The sequence below is a fragment of the Paroedura picta genome, chromosome 3 (assembly GCF_049243985.1).
Source record: "Paroedura picta isolate Pp20150507F chromosome 3, Ppicta_v3.0, whole genome shotgun sequence".
NCBI lineage: Eukaryota > Metazoa > Chordata > Lepidosauria > Squamata > Gekkonidae > Paroedura > Paroedura picta.
This window is the reverse complement of record NC_135371.1, coordinates 136,309,353-136,331,022: the sequence shown is the minus strand read 5'-3', so window position 1 is coordinate 136,331,022 and position 21,670 is coordinate 136,309,353. Positions and strand designations below refer to the sequence as shown.

General features: G+C 45.5%; 1 protein-coding gene across 20 annotated transcripts in view; it reads left to right on the top strand.

Moving 5' to 3' along the window:
- The window catches only part of RBFOX3 (RNA binding fox-1 homolog 3), a 458,629-nt gene that overhangs the window by 394,215 nt on the left and 42,744 nt on the right, over positions 1–21,670 (top strand). Inside the window, exon 1 of one of the 20 annotated variants that reach the window (XM_077328158.1) lies at positions 15,506–15,525. The exons of the other annotated variants lie outside the window; for them this stretch is intronic. The gene's annotated coding sequence lies outside the window, so the exon portion shown is untranslated. Of the gene's footprint in view, positions 1–15,505; positions 15,526–21,670 lie in introns of those variants that run through there. 20 annotated transcript variants of the gene reach the window in all.

The window sequence follows — 21,670 nt, the reverse complement described above, 5'->3', positions numbered from 1 at the left end:
TAAATCATGGTATAATCTTCTCCACACTGTAAATGGTTCCTGGCCTCAGTGTCATCTCTACTGTCTCGTTCTTTTCCAGATGCCAGTGTGGTCAAGTTTTGGATTTTGAGAAACAGTTTTTGCACCATTTGGGACAATGAAACTGAAAAGATGTGTTGGCACTTACATTCTGCAGCCAAACTCCCTCAGTTCTGTTGTTATAAATAAATGTGAAGATTAACAAAGCAAATTGGGGAAGGGAGAATAATGCAAACATTTTGACAGATGAGATTAGAATCAGTTGGAAGGGACCTCCAAGGTCATCTAGTCCAATCCCCTGCAGAATGCAGGAAATTCACAACTACCTGCCCACCTACAGTGACCCCAGTTACATAAACAGATGAGCCCCACCCCCCAAAAAAATAAACAGAATCCCTGACCAGTCTGGCCTGGAAGAAATTCACTTCCTGCTCCAAAGTGGTGATCAGCATTTCCCTGGGCATGCCAGAAAGGGCCACAAGAGCCAAACACTGACACAGTCCCTTCCCTTCTGCCCACCCACTCACAATCTGCCTAAGAGATTAATGGCAGTAAAAGGAAAGATGGTACTCATGAGTCATATTTATAAACAATAATCTGGAAAGAGGTGGAAAGGGACAATCTAATATAAATATCCACCCCCCCCCCCGAAAAAAAAAAACTCTGGAAGTCCTATGCAGACACTCTGATTTTCTTTTCTGTTGACAAAAATGACCCATATATTTTTAAGTTTTGTGGCATGATTGTGAATGTTAAAATCTTTGGACTTAAAAAAAAATCAATTAAGCTTTTTTAAGAGATACTAGAATCTATGCTTTTTCTGAAGATTTTTGGACAGCTCCTTCCCCTGCTTGCATGTGGTCATTTTCAAAGAGTATCTGGAGTTTAGAGTTGCCACGTGTTTTATTTCTTCTTTCAAATTGATATACCTTTCCAAAAGAAAAAATCTGGTCATGGAAAATTGGAACCATTAATACAACTGGCCAAATTCATCAGGCCATAGGAAGAGGTGCAGTTCAGAAACATGTCCCTGGACATTTAGAGACCCTGATGTGGTCTAGCCTGGGCTTCTCTTTGCCAGGCATCTCTCTGAATACGGAGAGGTCTAGCTGGCTCTTGGCTATGCCATCCCTGAACAGCCTCTGCCAGCTCTGAGCATTATAGTTGCTGTACCTGAGAAGCACACCCATTACCAATGAAGTTTCCGTTGAATCAGCAGGTTCCATTCCAAGCATCTGGATATGTTTGGATCAGATTATGCAAGTATGTGATCCCTGGCATTGGGAATCTGCTACAAGGAGAGAGACAACACAGTCTGGAAAGCAGTCCTGGTGGTGGGGCTGATTACCTACGCATAAAAAGAAGAAGAGCTACTACAGGCCTTCTCTCTTGATACGTATCTGAATACCTATAAAACCAGTTTAGACAGGGAATCAGGGCGTGAAGCAATCCATAGTATAGACAAGGTTAGAGCATAATATTTGGGGCAATACATGTTTCTAAAATGAAAACCCTTGTTCTACTACATGGCTCCACAAACATAACCAAAATCCATGACTCAGGCTTGCTCACTATTCCTGTTTCTCTCAGTGCTTACTCCCCATTCTCCTTATAGCTTGCAGCACGTTTACATGGAATCTTTGGTTCTGTATGGGGGCTCTCACAATTTTTGACATGGAAGATACCTTCTGGTATGCCTGCGGTACAAAAATGGGTACGGACATGACATCAGTAGGCCTGCCTCAGAGAGAGTGCCAGAAGAGGCAGGGAGGCAGCCAGCAGAGGTGACTGAAGCTGAGGCAGCAGCTGTGCCACTGAAGGGGCCCAAGGAAGAAGCAGCAGCAGCAGAAGCCCCAGGGCCTGAGGTGGCAGTGACAGCCCTGGGGCCCAAGGCAGCATGAGATGGTGGGAGAGGAGGAGCAGCACTGCTGCCAGGAGAGCAGAGCACCTCACAGGTGAAGCCTGTCTAGGCCAGCCCAGGTGCGCAGGGGCAGAGGGAAGGAAGGCGGGCAGACGAGGGGGCTTCTGGGACTGAGGAGTCATGCTCACCCTGGGAATGGTGGGGCCCCATCCTACTTGGTGCCTGTAGAGGACACTGCCCACTCGCCCCTTTGGCCCTGTGATTATCTTCCCCGCCTGGGTCACCAGGTTGCCTTTGGAGTGGGGGCTGCCCCGGCACTTCAAGTGGGACATGTGTGGGTGCAAGGCTGTTTTGCCTGCAGTGTGCCCCTGCTGCCCTGTTTGCCTGCCTGCCAGAGGCTGGACATAGTCCGGGGGGAGTGGTGTGGAGCTCCTGGCAACACCTGTCACACATCTCTTAGCCCCAGGAAGGGCTCAGTCCACTGCTTCTGCGACCCAGAGAGTAGGTGGTCTTGGGTGGGGGAAGGAAGGCATTGAAACTGCTCCACTGTACCTGCCCCTCTCCCATGGGGCCTGCATCCTGCCTGTGCTTGGCCTCTGGCCTCACTCAGACATTTTTTCTTTTTAGACAGTAGCCCTGTAGGGCCTGAATTTGGATTGGGATTACAGAGCAGCTAGTGTAAAATCTTTAACCCATGCCATTTTTTTCAACCATCAATGATACCACAGGACACTGTTTGTCAATTTAAATCAGGGCATGTATATGTCCCCACACTGTCGTCCCAATTCAAATTGAGCCTTGTGCACTAGTTGTTTTTTCAAACAAAAAGAACACTACAAGCTCCGTACATTGAACTAATATCTCTTCTGCTTTGGTCCTTACTCTGCCACATCACTGAAGGTACATATAGACTATTGTTTTTAAGACCTGACTGTTTCCCCTCCTGCTTTTCTCCAGAGGTACTACAAGTCCCAAATGTCAGTTATGATTTGACCACTGAGGAAAAGAGCTTATTAAGGCCCTATCTATTCCTGAAGACCATTAATCCCATTGAGATGTGATCATGGCCGTAGTTTGGACAGCTTCTGGTCCAGTCAGTTTTCATTCCATAATGAGGCCCATGGTGTGTGTGTGTGGGGGGTGCATGTGCGTGTTTGCACGCGTGTGTGTGTGGTATAATTTGTCAAAAAGAATGGACCCATTTTTTCACGAGGTCATTTTTTATGCCATTCTTTATCCACACTGTTAAGGTGAGGTGAAGAGTGTTTGAGTGAAGATTTGAATTCTGTCTCAGTCCAAGTTGAACACTCTATTGGGTATGCCACATAGTTATTAATGAAATTCTTTAGCCTGCAGTGTTCTAGAGACAGGTAGAAAAGGACTATAGAAGTTGTTTCTGGATCCTTCTTTAGTACAAAAGAAAGGAGAATGCTTGTGAAAAATAGAAGGATGCCTTATCAGCAAATGAAGGTCTTGGGTTGGCAATGGGCCTCCTTGTTGGGGCCATTTCCAGATTTTGGGAGACTCTTGGAAGAGAACACCCTCCACTTCTCAGGCCCCCTTGCCACCCACTCACATGCCCTACACTTTCCTCTGTATTGTTTCCCTGTTTCTATATGGCATTCCATGTGTCCTTTCTCCAGTGGTGCTAAGTAGCATACATGGCTGGGAATGCTTCTGCCATAGCCCCCAGAAGCAATACCAATGTGCTTCACCTTCTCATCTTCACCTGGCTGTGCTGGGCAGCACATGCAGCCAGGTTTGAGAGAGTGAGCAGACAGGGGAAGTATGTGTGGGTTGGGTACCACCAGAGGCCCTGAGATCTGCCCCACCTCAGGAAATGCTGGTCCAACCCTGATGCAGATAAAGAGAACGGACTATACCTTGAATACCAAAATATTAAAAGAAAAACAAATCTCCTGCTTGGCTGGCCTCAGGATAGATAGGCATTCTAGAGTAGCTCCTGTATTCCCCACCCCAAGAAAAAGAGCTGTTCTAAGAGGAATATGAAGAAGGAAGAAAGAGAATGAGCCAGCATGTTGGTTTGGGAGCTGCATGTTGTGGGAAGTTAATTAGAGTTAATTAGACTAATTAGCTTGCAAATGAAACTCAGCGTTTCCTAACATTTCTTCTTTCATATGAAAATCCTAACCAGATAAATAATCTACTGTAGCTGTCCTGGATCTAGAAGGAAAGGCAGTGGCAGCATCTGCCTCTCTAGTCTCAGCTACTCCTGCCCCTTGTCTTTGGTGTGAGAATCTTCACTGTTCTTTCTGCTCTGCACACACATTCCCTCTCCAAACTTCCTAGCCCACATCCTCTGTTGATCTCCCAAGGAAACCTCTTGTTTGAAGTGGTTTTCAGTTGTTATTTAAATGTGTGCTGCCTTGATGGCCAATGCCTAATATAGCTGTAGAACTGGCAGCCCATAGACTTCACTGTAGCGAGAGGGTGTTATAGACTTCAAGGCAGCATGGCAGTTTGGAAACCATGGAGCCAGTCTGAAAGCATAATCTGCACTCAGGACAAACATAGCTATTTGGGACTGATTGCTGAAAGGGGAGGAGCCCCAGCTCTGAGTAGGAACGTAAGTCTGCTGTGCACAGTCCTGGCTGGCCAATTGCTTGTGATGATACCAAGTAACTCCCTCACTAGAGCAATTTGACTTTTAAAAAATATATATTATTTTAAACATTTTTAAAGGAGAATAGCCCATCTGTTTGTATAAATGGAGGAACAGAATTTATAACAGAGCCATAATTTGATCTGCTGATCTACATATCAGCTGCAAAGCCATGTTTATTGAAGGATGGACAATGAACTCTCTCTCTCCCTCTCTGGATCAGGAGTTCCCAACAGGAGCTCTGAAGGGGATCTGTGGCCTTTCCCCTCCTGCCATCATGGACTCGGCCACAAGCTATGGAACTAGTTGCTTCCATTGCTCCTCTAGACACCCCGTCAGCCATGGAATAACCATGAAGAAGAAGAAGAGTCGGTTCTTATGTGCCGCTTTTCTCTACCCGAAGGAGTTTCAAAGCGGCTTACATTCGCCTTCCCTTTCCTCACCCAATAACAGACACTCTGTGAGGTAGGTGAGGCTTAGAGAGCCCTGATATTACTGAAGAAGAAGAGTTGGTTCTTATATGCCACTTTTCTCTAACCAAAGGAGTCTCCAAGCGGCTTACAATCACCTTCCCTTTCCTCTCTCCACAACAGATACCCTGTGAGGTAGGGTGAGGCTGAGAGAGCCCTGGTGTTACTGCCTGGTCGGAACAGCTTTATCAGTGCTGTGACTAGCCCTATCAGTGCTGTGACTAACCCGAGGTCACCCAACTGGCTGCATGTGGGAGAGTGCGGAATCAAACCTGGCTCGCCATATTAGAATTCCGTACTCCTAACCACTGCTGGCTCTCAAAAGCAAAATAAGCACATGCACCACCAAGGGAAGTGGGATTCACCAGAGAGTTCCCCCCCCCACACAGTTATCATGCCCTTAACCCTTTCACTGCCACACTCGACTTGTGTCAATTTCTTTGTAATTGCCCTTACTTGCTGTGTTCGACTTTAAAGCAGTGGTCCCCAACCTGCGGCCCGCGGCCCGGTGCGAAGGCCATGGAGCCGGGCCTCGGCTCCCTCTCCCCGCCCGCCCCCCGACCAAGCTTGCGGCCCGGGAAGCTTCTTACAGCGGGAGGGCGGGGAGAGGGAATCAGCCGCGCCGTGCATGGCGCATGCGTGGCAGCGCATGTGCACATGTTCCATGCGTGGCTGAAATCGTGCATCTGCGGCACTTTTGCACATGCGCACGTGCACGAAAGTGCCGTGCATGCGCGATTTAGGCCGCGCATGCGTGGGCGGGACAGTTGCCCTGCCGGGCCCCAGCCTCAGAAAGGTTGGGGACCACTGCTTTAAAGGATTCCATCTCATGGTGTGAGACTTTTGCTTCCATCTTGCCAGTTAACCCATGGAAGGGCCAAGAGGGCACCATTCTTGGGCTGTGCTTGGGGCATAAATTGGCCTTAATCCAGCCCTGCGGTCCATCCCTCGCTGTCATTGCCTGTGAAGTTATAGGGATATGAGCATCACTCAGACAACCGTCCACCATCAGCTGTAGGATAGTCAGGGGTTGGTTGCAGCCCTGAAGCCACTGCTACCTTCACAATTCTAAAGGCAGCAACAGTGAGGGGAGAATACTCCATCTCTTACCATCATCTCCTGTAGAGTTATGGCAGTAGCTTCTGACCTGTGGCCAGCAATCAGCTGTAGGACGTGGTACAGGTGCTGTCCCAGTTGCTACCCTGACTCCTGAATTTGGTGATTCTATAGGTTGTATCTTGCCTTAGGCTTTGCGGCATAAAAATGTGGTGATTCTAGGGGCTCATCCTTGCATTTGGCCTAGTGCCCCAGAATCACTAGTATGAACGGCAAGTGTGAGATTGCAGCTTCTTATTTGGTGGAGAGAGGATAGGGCAACTTTGTCGGAATGCAGACCTGTGCCTTGCTGAAAAGTGACAACAGGATGAGAACCTTACCATCCCCAGCTTTAGCTGTTTTAGAACTCCACATTAAACAGACCAACAGACCAAGATCCCTTGCACGGTCAGTCTCCAGTTATAAATGCTGACAGAGCTCATTTCCTCCTGCCTAGCACCACCTCCGCCGCACTATTGTTATAACCTGATTCTATCAATCGCCCACCCTTTCCGAGTGACCACTTCAGCACTTTCCCACCTAGCAGAGCCAGAGCACTTTTCCCTGGCCCGCATCAGCCCATTCAGAGCCCCTGACAGCCACAAATCCCTGACGCCAACACCTTCTCGCTCCGTATCGATCCCCTTTCCTTTCCAATCTGCGCTGCCAGGGTGATAGATCAGAGATGTTGTGGCCTGGTGCCCCTTTCCTCCCTCCCTGTTCTCACTGCTGATGCCCCACAAAGCTTGGAGGGACGTCCCGAGTTCCTCATTCTCCCATGGAAAGCTTGGGTGGATATTAACCATACCCTCGTCTGGCATTTCTTACCCAAATACATTTATCCCCAATGGCTCCTCTTCCTGAATCTGCACATTCTTTGCAATGGTTTCTGAAGCCCTTTCCTTTGGGTGATGTTTAGGGTTTCTGGGTACAACCTTTCTGCTGGGCCTGCCTCAGTGACAAGTGGGTAGCCATGTTGGTCTGAAGCAGTAGAACAAATAAAAATGTGTTGGTCTTAAAGCTGTCACTGGATTCTAATTTATTTTTCAATGACAGAGAATATCTTTGTGAACTATTTGCTAAGACTACAGACAATGTATGAGGGCAATATGACCCACGAATACTTGAGCTGTATGGGGTCATGAGGCCATTATTTACAAATATATTTAATTTGGTATTGAAAGAAATGGAATGAAGGGAGCCAAGGGAACAAATGTGCTGAGAATTAAAAAAGGAAATGCCAAAATGAGTTCCCAGTGGCACACTAATCATGACCCCCCCCCACACACACACAAGTTTCACATAGTAAGTGATAAGAATTTTAGACTTAAGAATAGAAACGGAAAGTTTCTAAATTTGTCATGCATGCTTATGTCTGTTGTATATGTGCAAAATTTGCCTTCCCCTAAAATTAATTTTCTTTAAAAAATTAACTTTTTAAAAATCAAATTTGGTATTTGTCTTGTGGATCTGAATGCTGATTATTTTGTTTGATCTCTGGACTCCTGTTGGATGGATAGCGAGGACATCCGTGATGAAAAAAAGAATGTGATGTAATATAGTGATGTAGTATAGAAAACGGGCTTGCAGGGCAGCTTTTCACTGCAGGAGAAGCCCACCTTCCTCTTAGCTTTGTAACTGATATTAGGGAATCAAACACAGGCCCAGGCATTATTGCTGTATAGGCATTGTGTTTCACGTAAGTTCTCCAGCCCTGTTAAAAGCACCATGTAAGAGACCATGTCTTTATTCATTAAGTTCCTTTGCATTTCAGTAAGAAAAGTGGACTATAAATAAATTGAAATTCTGAAGCTGCCTTAGCGAAATGTCAGGGGTTGCTAAGTTTGGGGTAGTGTGCAGATTTTGTAGGTGCATGTCAGAACGCAATGTGGGTAAAACCCCCTTTGGCACACAAACACTGAGAACCATCTAAGGCTCTCCCCCACCAGGTCCCCTGGGTTACCTGTATAATAATGATTGATTTTTAAGGTTTATGGATTCAAGCAGACCTGTGAAAATGGAGACATGATAATGGAACTTGTCTGGCATCCTGTCTCTTTTCCTTGTTTCAGATCACTGGGTTCCTTTCCTTTCCAGAACCTGCCTTTCTACCACAGTCAGAAAGGTGCTGCTTTATATCTGAAAAAGCTGCATCCCCTCTAGTCTGAACAGCTAGATCTATCCCCGTTTTCAAAGAAAGTGATTTCGTTTTTAAATCACTATGATTGATATCCTTCCTCCCTTTTCTGTGTTATTGCAAACTGTAACACGCTATGTTTAGTTCTGTTCCTTTGCTGGCAGTGTAGTTGTTCTTACCTTACAGTTTCTACAGCAGCCGATGAACTTTGTTAGCACAATGTGGTTCAAATGTCTGAGTAGTCGTTAGGAGAGCAAAGGGTCAATTTGCCAGCGCTCCTTCCTCTCCATTTAACTAATTTAACTGTGGAATTGTTACAAATTCCATTTTATTAGAGCCCTGTTTCTCAGTCCAATTGAATTACCCAAATCTCATTTTCTCAGAAGTGCTGAATATGTAATTAGAGGGAAAAATTATGCTCCTGATTCCTATTAGTGTGGTGTATGTGTGTGAGAGAGCGTGTCTGCATGGGGGAGGATGATTGCATGTGTATTTGCATTAGTAGACGCAGACCATGTGTGTGACTTTGCCATTTTGTCTAGCTTTTTTCAATGCCTTATGAGGGATGTGCGTAGTCTATGTGCACAGTTTTATGTCAAACAATGTTCATGCCTGTAATTTTGCCTGAGAAAGGGTGTTTTACAGTGTGTTGTATTTTAATGGATTTTTTTCATGAAAATAATTAATTCCTTTAGTGCTTACAAAAATAAATCCTCAAGGATTTATTCCGAATTGGGATTTTGATGCCCTGGTGGTAACTGGAAGCAAACAAATTGGTCAAATAGCTTATCTTTTCAGTAACTTTTGCTTTGAAAACATCTATTTGGTTCTTGGAATGTACTATTGCAGGGAATTTGGGCAGGGGGAGAGCATGCACATTTAGGATTATATATTTGACAATCCACACTGACCAAACCTTTGTCTCACAAAACAAGGCAAATGACTTCCATAGCATTTACCTGGATGCATTTATTTCTAAACAAGAAATAAATGACACACAGTTTATCACCAAACATGTCTCAATTTATTTCATCCAAATAGCACATTGCCGTCTTTGGGGTCTGTCAAAAATGGCTGGGATTAATTAATTTAGTAGATTATAGTACTCTGCAGTGAGATAGTCTCCTATGTTCAGCATCCCTTAGCCCGTATCACAGTTACACTTAAGCAAGAGATAAAACTGATAGACTGGGAAGATGGAGGGATGTGGTTAAGGTGAAGTAGAACTAAGGAAAATATATAAAATCTCTTTATCTCTTCATGTTCAGCGGCACTAGCATAGATAAAATGAAGAAGTTCTTATTGATGTTTATTTGAAGAATATAATATACTTGGGATCTAAGTGTCAATAGTGCAGGTGATTTCAAGAACTCCAGCTTCACCCACAAAGGATTTGATTTCCTGATTCACAAACATCATTTTATTTACTCCCCTGAGTGCCAAGCGAAGGAGAACTAGGTTCAATCCCCCACTTGGCCATGATGCTTTCAGGGTCAATTTGGGATAGTCTCTGTCACTCTCTCAGTCTCAGTTCAGACACTATGTACAAGCAGTTAGTCTTGTGCATTGCATTCCCCCTTCCCATCCCTGGCATGTCATGCAAGGACTGAAGGTGGAATTATTCAAGTAACTTGAATTAACTGTGATGTCTCAGTACAGGCACCTTCACTAATGAAGATTTGTGCTTCCTTAGCAAGTGGGAATCTTAACTTCACTTTAATCTTGGTAAAGTATTGCAGTTCCTGGATTAATATTATACCTCAGTTAGCAAAGTTGCCTGCATTCTGCACAGAGATCCAGTGTTGTCCAGTGCTTAGGATCTGAGAGACCCAGGTTCCAATCCCCACACTGCACTGAGGGTCCTGGGAGGCCTGGGCCAGACGTGCACTACTCAGCCTAACTTACCCGACAGGGGAGTTGTGTAGCAGAAATGAAAGAGAGGAGAAATGGGGTAAGTTATTTTGGGTCTCCATTTGAATAGAAAGGTGGACTGTAAATGATTTTGAAATTCAAGGATCATAATTAATTGGAATTGAAAACTTCCGTGTTGTAACTTGGCGCTCTGAATGAAGCCTTACTATTAATTCCCCATTTTGTTCGTGATGTCTTAATTGAGCCTCACAGGGCAGTTAAGAAGATCAAAAGAGACAGGTGAGCTCCTTGGAGGAAAGGTGGTATAAAAATGTAATGATGACTTCTTTAAAGGTAAAGGTAAAGGTATCCCCTGTGCAAGCACCGAGTCATGTCTGACCCTTGGGGTGACGCCGGTCCACATTATTAGACCAGTGACTAATTTGGGGAAAATATGTTCATAATTTGCAAGGGCCAGATTTGGAGGGCCAGAACACAACTTGTCAGTTTGGATGTGATGGATGAGGATAGTTTCTCAAAACCCAGAAAGTAACTTACTTACTAGCTTATTGAGTGAGGGGTGGAAGGAACATGCAGTTCTGCTGTTTACACCAACTATGGTTTGATGTGGCCTTTGAAGTTCGCCTTCTAAGTATTTCCAGACATCCTTTCTCAGGTTTTCAATATAAATTAAGTGCTCATGTTTCAAAAGTGTAAGACCTAACCTAACTTCCTTCTGGATCTTGCCAGTAGATGACAAAGAGAGAAATGGGAAACTAGAGGTGGCAGGTCTCCTTGCAAAGTGATTGGACTAATAGCTCCAAAAGTCAAAGCTGGCTTCTGAGTATGATGTGCCAGGGAAGTGGGCAAAGGAATTGATTTTTGCAAAAGGAAAGAAACTATTTAATGTTTAGTGGACACAGATTGAGTAATGGGGACTCACTGAAGAAGCACCTGAATTGGATGCTGAATTTATATTCTTCCTATAACAAACAGCTCCCCCCGCTCCCCCCATAAAATGCTTTATTTGGATGGATCAGGACATGGTTGCTCATAGTACATCAGACAGCTATGGAGGCAGGAAACTGGGATTCCTCCAGAGTCTCTTTGGGAGACATCCACTTCTGCAAAGTCCCTCTTTGGACTTTACAGTCTCTGGAAAAAGCCAGAAGAAGGGACCTGCTTATTCTTGGATTGGCCACTTATGTGGACAGATACTGTCTGGTTATCTGGCAAAGAGGGAACTGAACCTCTTCTGAATAAGTCAGAAACAGTACGCAAGAAGCAGAGGAAGCAATATGAGAAACAGTTTTGCAAAACACACATGTTTATTTATCTAACTTGTTCTGCCCCCTGAGTTTAAGTTGGGTAATATTAGAAATCCAATACAAATCCAAGATAAAATGCCTTTTACTAGCTAAAATACTGTACTATTACGCCATACTGTCTAACATCTGAGCTATTAAACTGGAATGTTAGGAACTGGGGAAGGAGTTGACAGGGATTGCTGCTGCTCTCTGATGCAAAGACAAGAAAGGAATGAAGATCAAGACTAGGTTCATTCTGGTTTAGCATATGAGTGTGGGGGGGAGTGGTTATTCTCCTCAAGGAAGGTAGCACTAGCTTGGGGAAGACATCTAGGCTGGGGAGAGGCACAGGGGAGGGTGTGAATATCAATAGATGGTACGGGGGAAAGCTAGAAGATTTTAGAATTTTTTTGTCTATTGAGCTTCTGGAATTAGTCAGACTAAAAAGTTATCCAATTTATCTGGTGACAAATACCACATCATTGTTTGAAGTTCTCTTTCAGAGAAAAGATAATGTAAATTTAAGTCCTTTCAGTCACATTCCTTTCCATTGTTACATTGCCATATATCTAAGAGTCCCCCCCCCAAAAAAAATTTACCATATATTTTACCTGTTCTTCAGTTTCGTACTTTAACAAGAGTTTATGCATTTTTGCTATCAGATGGTCATCATTCATACATAGTTCTGTTTCAAAAACAGTCTTAGTTTCTTCAAAGCCAAACTGTTTTTTTATCCATTTTAAATCTCTGTATTAATTGAGCATTCTAAAAACCATTTACAGTTAAAGACTTCTTGCATGAAGTCTTCTCTTGATTTCATTCTATAATCTCCTTGATCAAAGCTTAAGATGTCTTTATAGGGTATCTTTATTGTAAGTACAATGCTCGCAAATGAAAATGGTCTTGTATAGACAGTCGTAAGGAAGCATGTATGCGTACTGTAGGTGCATGTGTGCTCAGTGGATTTGGAGCTGTTGGTTGGTAATAGCTGTACAGTGAGCAGGCACTGAGCGACAGAAGCATTTCCACCTTTCAATCTCCATGCAAAGAAAATCTTTGTTGATGAATTTCAGCTTGTGTTGCAGATGTTAAATGTCGCAAGATCCTCTTGCCAGGAAAAACATTGCTCATGTCTGCAGGACCAGGGAGCTTTGTGGCTAAGGTCTTCTACTCCATATTTAAAAGATGAAAATTGCTGCCACCAGGTATAGCAGGGACTTCAGATCAGGGCTTCAGCACAGGGGGAGACATATTTTAAAGCCTTTTCCTGTGCTGTTTTCCTGATTTCAGTTGTTTTCCCATGGGTATGCTTTTCTTCCCAGGAAGCGGCAAGGAGGATGTGAGCAAATAAGAGAGAGATGGGGCAATAGGCCTGATCAAGTCCCTGAGATTTCATAGAAGCCTCAATAAACAAATGTTCACATTTCTATCTTCCTGTCCTCATGGTTCCTCATGAGCCTCCTGCTTCTCATGGTCATGCACCCAGAAGGAATATGAGGAACAAACTGACCTGTTCTTGCCCCATTGACCAGGGATTTGAACGGCAGGTGTGTCAAGAATTAGCAATAAGACCGCTATTTTGGGGGGGCTTTGGGGCCTGGAGATCACTTCAGCCTTTCCACTGTAGGTAGTTAGTATTTCTGGGGTACTTCTCTAAACCTTCCAGTTTAGAGAATGTCTGCCTACAAATTGCTCCCCTGAATAGTCTAATGTTTCTTCCAGTGACCCATGGCTGGCCAGCCTATTGAGTATGCCAGCACAGAAGGCTGAAGTAATGCCCCCTTATCCCAGCACATTGTGCCCCTCACATTTTGCCTTGGTTACACAACGTTATCATCCCATCACAATCTGAAATATACATGAAGTTGGCTGAATGCAGATGAAATTGCACCATTTACAGCATTAATATTTCATGCAGTCTCAGCTCCTCGCTTTCTGGCGAAGGAAGCCAAGAACCAGACCCCCCCATATGTACTGTCCTATTGTGCATCTCTGTACAGATAGAGATCATAACTTTGTGCATGCCCAAAAGTGCAAAGCCCTGTTCCGAAGTATTAAGAGGCCATTCATATGCATGTCCCTTTCTGCCATTCTGGCTAGGTGGCAGTGGACCTTTCCTGATGTGAGACCCAGTCTTGCACAGGTGAAGAATGGACTAACGTAGGCTGAGCTTGCTGGGAAGCCACACTCTGACCATCAAGGAGTTGTGAACAAGTTGTTCTTTTGCCCATTGTGTGACTGAACTCCTTGAGTCCCAAGTCGTCAAAAGAGAATGAACCTTTCCATCAAATGGGGTTGGGAATGAAGAGGGTATGATAGGGAAGCCAGTAGGTTTTGTGAGGTGTGGATAGGTGGGCAGAATTCTGTCAGAGAAGGGAGGGGTGGAATGTCGGCGTTCTGGTGAGTTTTGTTCAGTGGAAGGGAGACAGAAGAGGTTTCTTGGATTATAAAGTTCCCTTTTCAGCTGGATTATTCTCATACGAGATGCTTTTCCTGGATTCCATCTCCAGGATCCATTAGATCTCAGTCAGTCTGTCTCTCTTGCTGAGCCAGACTATGGATCTGTTCCCCGGCCCTGTAACTACATCCCCACTGATATCAGAACATTCTGCAATCTCTGCCAAATGAATTGGGGGAGGAGGAGTGAGATTTACTGAATGCATTTTCTGTTGTGCTGTGTTGCAGCTGATTACGGGTTGTGTTAATAGATGCAGAGAATCGGACTCAAAATTGGGATTTGGGCACAATTTACCTGCTTTGCACTTAGCTGTCCATCCCTCTGTTGGCATTTGCTCTCCCTAGCTTGGCAACGCTTGTGTAACTTCTCCAGCCGGTCAGTTCAAAGTACTGGAATGCACATTCATTGTGAGGTGAGGATTTCAGGATCATGGCCTTGGGCACCAATGCCCAGAGGTGTCCTTCCAGGAGTGAGAGCCTGTTCCTTGCTAATGAGTAGTTTGGGTAGAGAATGCCAGAGATGGGTGATGAGTGCCATTGCTGTGCATTGTCTTGCATGTTTAGCCCGGACTAGTGAAGCCACAAGTCTCATTTTTCACAATGCACTGCTTTTACCTGTGACACTGCAAAGGAGGGACAGTTGAACCACACTGTAGTTTTCATTACATGCTCAAGAGACAGAACTACTATGCCTTCTTGCCAGTGTCTGGAAAGTCTGTTTTAGCAACCAGCTTTGCCCATCCCCAACCCCACTGGAGTTATCCCCCCTTTCCTGGTAGTGTGACTAGTTCTTGTTCCCACAGGCCGGGCTCTCTGCTTGGTATGGATGGTGCAGTGTTTAGGGTAATGAAATATTCACAGGTCAGTGCTTTGCTGAATGATGGCAGGAGCCGTCAGTTCCTTCTCAGGGAGGCAGTTGCTTCCACAGCACGACCTCTGCTTCCTGGCAACAGGCATTAGTGTGAAAAGGAGGCCAAATTGGGAAGAAGACAGCAGTGTGCTAGTCACCCCGAGCTGCGCCCCATTTTCATGACACAGTCCCCAGTGCCCAGGCCAGAAAGTAAAAGAAGGAACCTATTTGCTCATTAAGGATAGCTATACTTTAAAGAAAATTGAAAGGAGTAGCCCTGGTAAAAGTGAGGTATACGTAATATACATAAATAGGCTTACTGATTTTTATAAGGCCACAGTAATAAGCTTTTGCAAATGGGTTGTACACGTGTGAATTGCTCTGTGCACTTTTGTGGTCGCAGCCTCCAGAATTTCTTGTACCTTGTGGCATTTCAAGTCAGAACCTTCACCCTCCCTCAAGCTTCCTGAGACCCAGGGAAGGTGGTGGCTTTTTGCCACAGGCTCCCCACCGCCTTTACAATGTGCTGAGCTGAGCACAAGCGGGGTGGCTGTGGGGACTGAGGAATGGGAGGGAGGAGAGAGAGAGAGAGGGGGAGAATGGCCCTCTTGGACTTAGCTGTGCTGCTTAATAGCTTTTGTGCTGGGAACATAACACTCTGAGCAAAGCTTTATCTGGCAGCCGGCTTCGTTCTGGCAGGGACCCAGGAAACACAGACACAGGCTGCGGTGAGTGCATGGAACCCTTGACACTACAGGCCGGGCATTCAGATCCCCAGCAACCCGTGGCTAGAAAAGGCCTGTGCAGAGCATGGAGCAACTTCCTTTTCTGAAATTGTCCTTCTCCAGTTTGCCAGGTACATCCAAAGTATATATGCGCTTTTGGTTCTTGAGGTACATATGGCACCGTGTAAATTATTACGCCGTGAATTATTGTGGAGCAGGCACTTGGAGGTTCTTGCAGCCTATATGATTAGTTCTGGGGGTTTGTTGTGTTTTGTTTCTCACATATGTGACATCCATGGAGAGATGGGCTGGTCGGGGGAAAGAAAAATATATTGGTTTGATTTATGGGAAATAAAAAAGGCTACGATGATTTCCCCTGTTAAAGAACTTGTTGATTCAAAGGAAGACCCAGTTTGAACTCCGTGCCAGACAAACAAGTAGAATTAACCCATGCAGCACTGCACATACCCACATGCTGTTGCTTGATTGCTTCTCCTCCATATTCACTGCTAGCATACCAAAAATCCATCATGCGAGAAGCTATTGGGCTGGCATCCTACTACTGCATGTGTAGGCTACCAGAGAGATGCCTGAAAGAGAGATCTTCGTCTGAAATGTCCCCACCCCACCCGCACCTTGCAGCACCGTTAATATTCAGCCTGATAAGTTTTGAAAAACTTAGCTATTGCACACTGTTTATGTTGATCTCGTTGTCCTTAATCAAAGCTGTTGCATTAAATCTTCAGTGTCTGAAGTCCCAGTGTAAAGGAGATGGCAGGTATTTGTGATCCACACAAATAAGTTCTTCTTTCCCACCAAGTGTGACACTGAACATTCAATCAAACTTCGCTTTGCATCCAGAGAGAATAAGAAGGCTTGTTTTCAGGATGGGCATAAGTCCTCCTAAACGTGGCTCAGTATGTATGTTTCAGATCTGGCCCTTATGCTGCCTTCCTTGGGCCATGCACTGTGCACATATGTTCAACTAAGTGCCTATAATTCATCTTAAAGATAGTTGGGAATTCTTTCTCCTGGACAGGACTCTGCCCTAGGAACACCATTGGGTAAATAGTGCAGGGGGTTGTAGATCCAGAGTAGTATTCCATGTCACCTTCCAGTTGATAACGTGCTCTGTGTCTTTTCCCCTCATTTATTTACCCTAACATTAAAATAGCTCTTGCAAAGTTAGGCAGAGAGATTGCAGCTTGCTACTGGTCCTCTGCCCTGATTTATAACTGAATGAGAGTCTGAACCTTTGCATCAAGTTGCAGTCCTGACAGTACAATTTCTAGTTTCCTGGGTGCCTGGAAAAGGCAAAGTAACATCTCACTCATTTCATGGGGCAAGGGTGAGCGATAGAGAGGGGAATTGTAGTAAAAGGTTTTTGTTGCACTCTGAAATCTCAGCAGATGGATTGCTGGGGTATAGGAAAGGGAGTCTAACAGACTCAGGACTGTGGGTGCGGTTGCCCGTTTTGCCTCCCTCCTGGTGGGTCTGATTGATACCTTGATAGCGAACCCTTTCCTGTGCACGTTCAGCTTGACAGGAATATATGGCTCTTGCTTCCTCCTCCTCCTCCTCCCCCCCCCAAATAAAAAGGGGAAATGTTAAAAATGGAGTCATCAGGTGCGAGGCGACAGGCGCCATCAGCAAAGTGCGGTGTCGGCAGGAAGCAGCCCCACTCACTAAACGACTCGGAAGGGAATGGCCCCGTGTTTGTGCTGAGACGGCAGAGAGCTGTGGGGAGAGAGCAAGCCAAGCAAGCCCAAAAACTCCATTAATTAAAAAAACTCGTTAATGAGGGACATTTAATCAGTGCAAGATTAGATCCAGCTCCGAGTCTTGCCAATGAGGCAGGCGAGGCGGCCTGGGCCAGGCGCTGCAGAGGCGTCCAGCGGAGAGGAGGGAGCTCTGGGTAGATGAGACACCTGCAGCAGGCCAGGTGGGCAGGCTGAGCATAAGGAAGGTCCCTGGGAGGGGGGAGTCAAGGGCTGGCGAGGCAGCCCCTGAGCAACAGGGTGAAGACTAGATGGTGCCCCTCATTCTTATTTTGGCTATTTCTTCACCCAGGTGGACAAGAGAAGGACTGTAGGAAGCGATGGATTCAATCCCACCTGTCATTTCTGTGGTTGAAGGGAAGGGGGCTGATTTTCACAGGCTTCATCCCTTCTACTGCATTCCCCTGCCATCCCCCAACTGTAGTGTTTGCAGTGGGCATTTGCAGAGGCAGCAAGAGAGGATGGCAGGAAATAGATGTCCCACTGAGATTTAAAGCTGTTGGGAAGTGATCTCTTTTGCCCCTCTTCAGTTTCAACAACCCCCCATTTGCAAATGGATAAATGCATGCTGACATTCTGTACGTATTTCAGTTTTCTTCCTCCTGGATCTCCATTTGCCCTGATTCACCTATGGAAGAATGTTTGCAAGGAACAAGGCTGAAGTCTGATGGGAAGAACAGAAGAGGCTGGAGAGAAGAATATATGATCACATTGACCATATATGATCATGTAGACCCACCCCCTCTTCCTAAATGGCCACTGATGGGCCTGAAGGGGATGGGAAGGGGAGAGGTACCAAGAGAGTGCGTACACAGCTAAGCTTCCCAACCATATTCTACACACTTGTGCCACTTCTGGGGTTTCTCCAAGCCTGAAGAACGTTTCTGGGGTTTCTCAATGGTAAAGAAATTGAGGAAGGTTGACGTAGAGACAGACATTCTCAGATATTTGGCTTCCTTCTAAGCATATTTCCATACCAGTGACTGCTGTTAGGCTGGCTTTGTTTAAGGAGATGAAGGCAGTACCTGCTTAGATGATCCAGATATTTGTCTATTGAAGGACAAGATTCAAGAGACAATACAAGCCAGTCTCTAAACAAGGGCCAGAGCCTTCTCTGTACTGGCCCCCACCTGGTGGAACGAGCTCCCTGAAGAGATCAGGGCCCTGACCAAACCCCCAGAATTCTGCAGGGCCTGCAAAAGGGAGCTTCTCCACCAGGCATTCAGCTGAGGTTAATCTGACCTATAAACATCCGGTGGTCCCCCTCATACCCTCCATAATCTGAATGTTTCTGACCTCCCTAGGTGTTCTGTTGATGTTCTATTGAAATTATTCAATGAGTTAACTATGGTAACCTGTTAAACTTATATTCACTGTTAGAATTGTTATTGATATATTGTTGTGACTGTTATTAATGTATGACATTCTATGTATTCCACAATGTACCCATGTAAACCTCCCTGGGCCATATGGGAAGGCCCGTCTAAGTAAATAAACAAACAAACAAATAAATAAATGCTAGTTTATATGAGCAACGAGGTAGTGGAGTGGTCTATACTCGAGGTGAGATGTCTTTTTAACATATTGCTGTACTACTGTGCAACCTCTCTACAAGTAGAAAATTAATGCTACTAAGAGGGGGATGGACTTATCATTAATAATTAAAATTTCCTTATTATTTACAAAATGTCTATGTGTTTATATCAGCCTTTCTCAACATTTTTATCACTGAGAGACCCCTGAAACATTCTTCAAGAATGTTAAGAAACCCCAGAAGTGGCACAATTGGGCAGAATTTGGTTGAAAAGCATAGCTGTGTACCCATCCCCCTGGGGCCCCTCCCCTTCCCAGCCCTCCAGGCCCATCACTGGCCATGTGGGGGGGGGGGAGGTCATCATGACAATATGTTGTCATATCAACCATTAAATGTTTAACAAATATAAAATAAATATATTAAAATTAATCAACTCCCACCAATCAGGAAACCCTTCCAGGGCAGTCAAGAAACCTCAGGACTTCAGAAACCCATATTTGAGAAAGCCTGGTTTAGATCATATTCAATATAAGATAGTAGAATCCCTTCAATGGATGGGCTGTATTTTAAAACATCTATGTAAGGGTTGAGAATCCTTGTACCCTGCTCACTCCTTAATCCCCCCACCATCCCTTTCCCTACCTGAGAGGGCGGCTGGTGCAGCCTTGGCAGCTGGGGCCTACACTGAGGCACACTTGCTCCCGTAGCCCCCACTAGTCTCCCAAGGCTTCTACCACTCTCTGGAGTGCAGGAGCTGCCTTGAAAGTCTAGCAGGGACGGCACCAGCCCAGCAAGCCCCAGCACTGGGGCATGCTTGCCACCGCCGGCCCCACCAGACTCCCAAGGCTTCTCCCACTCTCCGGAGTGGAGCAGCTTCAGAACCCTAGTGGGGGCAGCACCAACCCAGCAAGCACCAGCACCAGGGCACACTTGCCGCTGCCAGTCCCACCAGTCTCCCAAGGCTGCTCCTGCTCCTCGGATGGTGGGAACAGCCTTGGAAGACTGGCAGCAACACAGAGCAATGAGTGCACCTCAGTGCTAGGCCTCACTGCTCTGGCGCCACTGCCGCTGCTGCGGGCCATCTACTGGCGCTCTGCCTGAGGCGGGATAATGGATCTACATATCCATTTGAGGGAGTGTGCCAGTAGATGTAACACATGAAAAATGTTCATTGTGGGGAAAAATCCATGTGTGCCATATATTGGCACATCAGTTGTACAACATCTGATTCTAGCTTCCACATTGCTCTAGAGTAAACAGCAGAGGGGATGCCTATTAAATTTGCAGATGATTGTTGTTGTTAGGTGTGAAGTCATGTCCAACCCATCACGACCCCATGGACAATGATCCTCCAGGCCTTCCTGTCCTCCACCATTCCCCGGAGTCCATTTAAGCTCGCACCGACTGCTTCAGTGACTCCATCCAGCCACCTCATTCTCTGTCGTACCCTTCTTCTTTTGCCCTAGATCGCTCCCAGCATTAGGCTCTTCTCCAGGGAGTCCTTCCTTCTCATGAGGTGGCCAAAGTATTTGAGTTTCATCTTCAGGATCTGGCCTTCTAAGGAGCAGGCAGGGCTGATCTCCTCTAGGACTGACCGGTTTGTTCGCCTTGCAGTCCAAGGGACTCACAAGAGTCTTCTCCAGCACCAGAGTTCAAAAGCCTCAATTCTTTGACGCTCGGCCTTCCTTATAGTCCAACTTTCACAGCCATATATTGCAACTGGGAATACCATAGCCTTGACTAAACGCACTTTTGTTGGCAGGGTGATGTCTCGGCCTTTTAGGATACTGTCTAGATTTGCCATAGCTTTCCTCCTCAGGAGCAAGCGTCTTTTGTCCCCATCTGCAGTGATCTTGGAGCCCAGGGAAATAAAATCTGTCACTATCTCCATTTCTTCCCCATCTATTTGCCGGGAATTGAGAGGGCCAGATGCCATGATCCTTGTTTTCTTGATATTGAGTTTCAAGCCAACTTTTGCACTCTCCTCCTTCACCCGCATCAACAAGCTCTTTAGTTCCTCTTCACTTTCTGCCATTAGAGTGGTATCATCTGCATATCTGAGGTTGTTGATATTTCTCCCTGCAATCTTGATCCCAATTTGTGACTCCTCTAATCCCACCTTTTTCATGATGTGCTCCGCATACAAGTTAAATAGGCAAGGTGACAGTATACAGCCTTGCCGAACTCCTTTCTCAATTTTGAACCAATCAGTGATTCCATTCCCGGTTCTCACTGTTGCTTCTTGACCTGCATATAAGTTTCTGAAGAGACAAATAAGATGCTCTGGTATTCCCACCTCTTTAAGAACTTGCCACAATTTGTTGTGCTCCACACAATCAAAGGCTTTAGCATAGTCAATGAAGCAGAAGTAGATGTTCTTCTGGAACTCCCTAGCTTTCTCCATGATCCAGCGTATGTTGACAATTTGATCTCTAGTTCCTCTGCCTCTTCGAAATCCTGCCTGTACTTCTGGAAGTTCTCGGTCCACATATTGCTGGAGCCTAGCTTGTAGGATTTTGAGCATAACTTTGCTAGCATGAGAAATGAGTGCAATGGTGCGGTAGTTTGAACATTCTTTGGCATTGCCCTTCTTTGGGATTGGAATGTAAACTGACCTTTTCCAATCCTGTGGCCATTGTTGAGTTTTCCAAATTTGCTGGCATATTGAGTGTAGCACTTTTATGGCATCGTCTTTTAAGATTTTGAATAGTTCAACTGGAATGCTATCACCACCACTAGCTTTATTGTTGCTCAGACTTCCTAAGGCCCATTTGACTTCACATTCCAAGATGTCTGGCTCCAGGTCAGTAACTACTAAACTTCAAAAGTTCAAGTTGCATACAGACAATTCACACTCTACCTGATTGGCCTCAGGAGTGTCCACTCTCCCATGGAGGGCCAATGACAGATATGTCCCACCCCCAGCCTCTTCCTCCTCCTCCTTCTCCCTGCTAGAAGAGCCAG